The sequence below is a fragment of the Eumetopias jubatus genome, unplaced genomic scaffold, assembly GCF_037043125.1.
Source record: "Eumetopias jubatus isolate StellerSeaLion01/CBP00866 unplaced genomic scaffold, mEumJub1_p1.0 scaffold_9, whole genome shotgun sequence".
Lineage (NCBI taxonomy): Eukaryota > Metazoa > Chordata > Mammalia > Carnivora > Otariidae > Eumetopias > Eumetopias jubatus.
In genome coordinates this window covers 61,321,311-61,327,965 of record NW_028274815.1, presented here as the reverse complement: position 1 = coordinate 61,327,965, position 6,655 = coordinate 61,321,311, and the positions used below count along the sequence as shown (strand labels likewise).

The 6,655-nt window shown below is 44.0% G+C and overlaps 1 pseudogene; it reads right to left on the bottom strand.

Moving 5' to 3' along the window:
* Nucleotides 1–5,968: 5,968 nt before the first annotated feature.
* Nucleotides 5,969–6,422, bottom strand: LOC148163547 (cytochrome c oxidase subunit 5B, mitochondrial pseudogene; annotated as a pseudogene).
* Between the last annotated feature and the right edge of the window lie 233 nt (nt 6,423–6,655).

The following is a 6,655-nucleotide window of genomic DNA, read 5'->3' as shown; positions in this document are numbered from 1 at the left end:
TAAACAATGGTACAATTCTTTACAGATTTTAAAAAGACTGTGGATGTATATGTACTGACGTAGTAAAATATCCACACTTTCACTGCTTACCAAAAAAAAAACAAATTGTGGAATATGATTTTATTTTCTTAAGTAAGAACTAAATTTATAATTGTATTGCTAGATAGTGAACACATTCATGGAGGCAGCATAGAGTCATCGCTAAGAGCACAGCTGCAAATTCAGACTAACTATGTATCAATTTGGCTTCATCTCCCATTACCTATGTGACCCCAAGGAAATTACTTGACTTCTCAGTGCCTCAGTGTCCTCATCTGTCTAATGGAGAGAGTAATAACACCCATCTCATAGTACTAACGTATGGACTAAATGATTTAATGAGTTCAGACATGTAAAGCACTTAGAAAAGTGGCGGGCACACAGAAAGCCCCCAACTGAAGTTAGTTGTCATCAGTATTACCCTCTGCAAAGAAAAGAAGACAAGAGATAAACACCAAACTGTTAACCCTGACTTCCTCCAGAGAAAGAAATTGGAGGAGAGGAAATTTTCTTGTTCTTCACCACAAGCAGGTCTAACTTATGTAATATAAAGACGCCACCAACTTGTCAACAGGTTGCAGGTTTGGCTCATCAAGACAACTGCTACCTGAGATGGTGCAAGGTGTCGGAACCCAGGGCCACAAGTCGCTGCTTCCCCATCTCTAAATCCTCATTCTGACTCCAACCCACAGCCAGAAAATCAAAAATAAAAGATGTTATCACCAGCTGCTGCCCCCTACACACACACATTCTGCAACCCCACAATGTGCTAAAAAATTAAGAACATCTGTTTGGGGAAAAAAAAAACATCAACTATTTTAAACGGGAAGAAAGCGAACAGGAAGTAAATTGGTGACCAATGTATTTTTGTTCATACATCTTGACTGCCAAGGTAGGACCTAGTACTGCTTCAGTAGTCATCTTCCTGTGGTAGAAGATGGGTCTAAGTACAACTTATTACTGCTCCCTCCACCTTGCAGTACTCTGCTCTTCCTTTACACCTTCCCAGCCAACCCCAGTCTATGGCATTCTCTATCCACCCCCCCCCCTTAGAGGAGTGCTTCAGCCTCCTGCCCCTAGGACATTCTCATCCTGGTGGCACACATTGTGATTTAATATATGCACCACACACAGCCCAAGAACACTGAGAATAGGAGTCTCCACCTTGGATTTCCTTTGTCCCCACCACTTCTTGGCACAACTCATCCCACTGGTCACACCACAAAATCCAAACTCCTTAGCCCGACCCCAAGGCCTCTCCCTCCTGGCCCCACACTCTTTTCGAGCCCCATCTCCTACCACTCTCCTGCATGTTCCCCCCTCTTTCTGGGGATGCAGTCAAACTGGCCAAGTCCCTGTCCCTCAGTTCTACCTTTTGCTTTTCACTTCTTTTTTAAGATTTACTCATTTATTTGAGAGAGAGACAGAGAGAGTGCACAGTGGGAGGGGCAGAGAGAGAGAACCTCAAGCAGACCCCGCGCTCAGTGTGGAGCCTGACCCAGGGCTGGGTCTCATGACCTTGAGATCACGACCTGAACTGAAACCAAGAGTCAGATGCTTAACAGACTGTGCCCCCCAGGCACCCCTGCTTTCCACTTATTTCTTCTGAGGCCACTGTTCCACTCATATTCACCATCTTTGTGCTGTCAGCATCTCCTTCCTTGCTCTCCACATACCCACATCTCACCAACCCTTCAGGCCACTTCCACCACATCCTGGTCCCTGACCAGTACATAATAATCTCTTTCCACTCTGCACCCCTCATCTGTGCATGACAAACAACCCAACACACATGGTCTACCCTCTGAATGAGTAGAGCTTGTCTCCTTGACCAGATGGCAAATTCCCAGAAGGCAGGACACCTGTCACGGTTCTTTTCCTTTGGGCGCCTGGATGGCTCAGTCGTTAAGCGCCTGCCTTCGGCTCAGGTCATGGTCCCAGGGTCCTGGGATCAAGTCCCACATCGGGCTCCCTGCTCTGCGGGAAGCCTGCTTCTCCCTCTCCCGCTCCCGCTGCTTGTGTTCCTGCTCTCGCTATGTCTCTCTCTGTCAAATAAATAAAATCTTTAAAAAAAAAAAACGGTTCTTTTCCTTTGTTATATTGGGCATGGGAAGAGTGAGGGTGAGAGAAGGTTGGGAATTGGGAGAAGGGGAGGTGGGAATCTTCCCCAAAAAGCTGAAGTAAAGTTTCATTTAGTAGTGAAATCTCTATTGACAGCTTGCTAACTTCTCATGGCAAATTTTTCTTATTTGACTTTGTGTTCATTTTTCTAGCTAAAAAAGGAAAAAAATAAAAAGATTGTTAAAAATTAAATCCAAAACTTTCAGCTCTGATGAGTTTTCTCAAATGCCAATAATTCCACATGGCTTGTCTAAAATTAGAGAGAGAGAAGTGACCAGGATTTTTAATAGATTGGCTTTCATAGTAGATGCAAGATAGTCAAAGTCTATTTAAATGACTTTTCTCAGGGAACTGGAGCAGCCGGCAATGCATCAGACGCCAGAAGTCCATTTAAATATTATACTAAGGGAAGGAAATTCATTTGGTCAAGATGCTAAAATGAACAGGCAGGGACAGAAATGCCCTGGAGAAGTGCTGGGTGTTTCATCTTGAATCCATTTGTAAAATAAACACATTTATTTACCAAGTTCCGTCCTTCAACTATTTTCTGGAATCATCAGTACTTGCACAAATCTAGGCTGGGATGGCCAACTTGGAATTAAAAAATGACCAAAACTACGAAATTAATTTGACACTCCTCAATTTCCTTGTTTAGAAACACAAAGCAAATCCTAATCAATTGGAAGTTTATACAGTATTCAGTCTACAACTTGGAAATTGTCACAGTGCACTGGCAAATAGCAGCCCTTAGCGCCTCCAGCCCCAGTGCGCTTGCGGGGATGATCCAGGCAGCAGCTGTTTACGAGCCTAGAATGCAAACACACTAACTCCTTTCTTCTGTGGGAAGAACTCGCCTCCCCACTGACACCTACTGCTGTCTTACAGATGGGCCTAACTCTGAGATCTCAAACCTTCTATGGGAAACACACAGACACACACACACACACACACGCACACACACACACACACACACACACACCCTGCTCAGGCCCCACTCTATCCAGACACTTTCTAAATTGCTTTTCCAGTAGGATCCCAGGAAAAGGTTCCGTTTCACTACCCCCTGCACATGGCCAGGATATGACTGGTTTGACAATCTATCGCCTCTCTGGTCCTGCAGGGGTCCTCGGGGTAACTCTGCCCCCCACCTGGTTAATGACCCCTTGTGGGCTTTGGACTGGGTGTTTGGTATCCTGAGTTTCCTGTAGCCAGCAGGGGCAGGAAGACCACACAGTACGAGACATAACATCCCACAAGATGAGGTGTGGCACAACAGACCTACTGTGTTGGCAACTAGGGCTGGCTGGTGAGGATGTCATTTAATGGCCCGGCAACTCACTGGCCAGTTTCATTACTGAACACCTTCCTCCTCACCTCTGAGTAACAGAACTCCTACAGGCAGGCCTGGCTCTTCCCCGTAGCTCACAAAGGTTACGGAAGCCCTTTTTCCCCTTGCAAACTCTTTCAGCAACAGCCTACCCTGCTCTCCCCATATTGTCAACAATTCATAGCTGAAGCCTCAGTGGAATATCCCATCCGATTTCCCATAAAATGGGACATGAAAATAAACACACATATTGTATGTTGGTTTACATTTCCTGCACAGACCCAGCAGGGGCGACAGGAAAGACATTAAGGAAACTATTTCTAAAGCAATGGGCTACATTTTAGCAAGAATACTCTCACTGACCCTAAAAAGAAAGCCATTCAGAAGGCTAAAATCCCATATAATTCTTTGAAAACGTTCTTGAACATTCCCATTTTAAATTCCAAAATCAATATGGCTTGCTCATGCTCCATGTTTGATGACAACCATTCATACTGATGGGGAGGGAGGTATGAACATTTTTCTATAGAATGGAAAATTTGGTTATTTTTAAGAACATTATTCCAAGAGAGAAAAAAGTCTTAAGTCCACTGCACCTGATAGAGTATTGTTTTGTTCCTAGAAGGCTGGTTTCTCTTAACATCTCTGCCCTCATTAAAAAAGCATATCACGGTTGTCGCCTTTATGTTTTCAGTCATACAGTTTCAAGACCCAAAACAGAATGTTATCATTTATTTTTCGTCTGGAGAAAGGAACGCTGCTTGCATGCATGCTCAACACCAAAAATTCAAGAGAACATTCCTGTCACACCGCTCCAGTTCAAAGCACCTAGCAAGTCCGACTTAGTGAGGTGTCTGAACCAGAGTACGGTAAAGGCTATTTTATATCTTTGAAGTAGATTCACTAACTGATAATAACTACTTGCCATTAGCACATTAAAATTGTATGTAAGTGGTACTACTAAAGTGCTAGAAAACAGTTTGTCACAGATAAATGGTCCCTCCTGCAGTCTTGTTCACACCGTCAATCTGCTTTCCTCATGGATTGTGCAAACATCAGCACCAGGTGCCATGCCAGGAAAGCACACACATAGTCCAATGCCACCTTGGGACACAATGCATCTTCCATTGATATGGAGCCATTTTACCATATCTAAGAACCTGAAAAGGAACAACAACAATAAAAAGGAGGCAATGTACGTAATATCATTGCCTCTCTCAGCAATGGCCTTCCTTTGGCGGGGACACAATGCTAGTCCCGCACTTCAGCCATCAGGAGAAACCTGATAGCATCTTCCACTCATCTTCCCTCCACATCCTCCTCCACGCTAGCTGCCTTATCGCCTGAATTCTTCCCTGAGAACCCTGTGAGGAGAGAAGGGTAAAGAAGCGTGGAGTGTCCAGGTCTGGTGCTCTTTCTGTTTTCATCTGTTCATACTTCTCTCTCTTAGCACTCCCATGCCAGTGAGCCTGGGACCATTACCTTAGCGGGCTGGCCAAGGTGGGCATCTTAGGTCAATTCCACTCTAGCCTTACAGAGAAATTTCCTCTTCACTGGCTCTTCCTTGAGGACCCGTGCTTTTTCTCATCTCAAAAGGCAAAACTGAAAGATCAAGCTCAGAGCATGGGGCTACAGGGCTAAGGACATTACTAGCCTACTTTGGGGCCAGGCCTTCAGCCAGAAGGGCTAACAGAGCCCATGTGGCCCATGCTTGGTGCAGCGGATTTCAGCAAGAATGGGAGTTTCACATCAGAGCCTGGGGCCAAAGCCCTGTGGAAATCAACAGGATGCCTTTGCCAAGAGTGCCCACTCTGCATATTTCCCTTAAGCCTGATCTAAGGTTTCATGTTTAAGATCCTGGTTAAATGGCTTTTCAACTCATCACAACTAATTTAATAGGAAGAAAGCTAGTAAGTGGAAATTTGGAACTTAAGAAGCTGAGATAACCCACATACGAATGACAAGTCTTCAAATGACTATGGATTGACTATATGCACATCCAGACATTATCTTAAACCACAAAGAGTTAAGGTTGACTGAATGAAGTCTTGCCCCTTCTTACACTTGCATATAATACGACTACTAATATCTAGCACCATTATTGGGGGTGACTGAATTTGACATTATACATACAATAAGATCCATACTCTAAAGATATTAAAATTCACAGTCAGACAAATAAATCTTTCTCAGCTCTGATAAGGAACTCAGTAGGGTGATTGGTTCAAGGGTCATGTGATTTTCTACCCTTCACTCAGAGAAGAGTGAATACTTCTGGGAACCCCAAGATGGAGGTTGATATAAAGTCCCAAGCAGAAGTTTGAAGTTTCCTGATCTTATTAAAATCAATGTAAATTTTATAATTTATTTAAAATTAATGTAAACTTCAACTCCATAATGTAATAATAATCTTTCCACTAATTAACTTTTCCTCAAAAATTCTTTTTTTTTTTTTAATGGAAGAAGGAACCAATTCAATAGCTAGTCCTTATTGGAAAGAAGAAACTTTAGAGCACATTTTGAGTAAGTTAGTGCAAAGGCTCTGTGGGCCAGCTGGTGGGCCACCAGCTTCCCATGGGTTCTAAAACTAGGGTATCACTGGGTCTCGACTTTGTGTATCCAGAACCAGATGACGGCAATATTGTGCTCTTCAAAGATGCAGCCCACTATTTACTTGTTGGTGACAGACGGGACTAAATAAGGGTCTTCCTTGATGCCTGAAGCTGCCTTTGTGGGCTAGCATATTGTATGGGTCCAGTCCCTTCCGTGCAGCCGTCATGACCTCCCTCTCCAGCCCAGGCACCTGCTCATCATCAGTAGGAACACCACCTCCAGATGCCATGGAGCACACCATGGTGACTCCATTGGGACCACAGGCCCTGAGGGCCTGCGATGCCTGTGCTCCAAATCCACGAAGTAACCTTGAAGACAACATGCCCACTACAAACAGCAACACTTCCTCAAAAATTCTAAAGTAAAATAAATGCTCCAAGAAAATTACCATGCTGATCCTACAGCCCCAAGGTTTATCCAGCATACCACCACCTCACCCCACATACCCTGGTTTGAGAAGAAAAGCAACAGGGGAACCAAAGTAGAATTCTGAATCTTGGAAAGAGAAGTGAAAATAATGTTTACCAAAGCAGGGGAAGAACAAAGGATACTGAT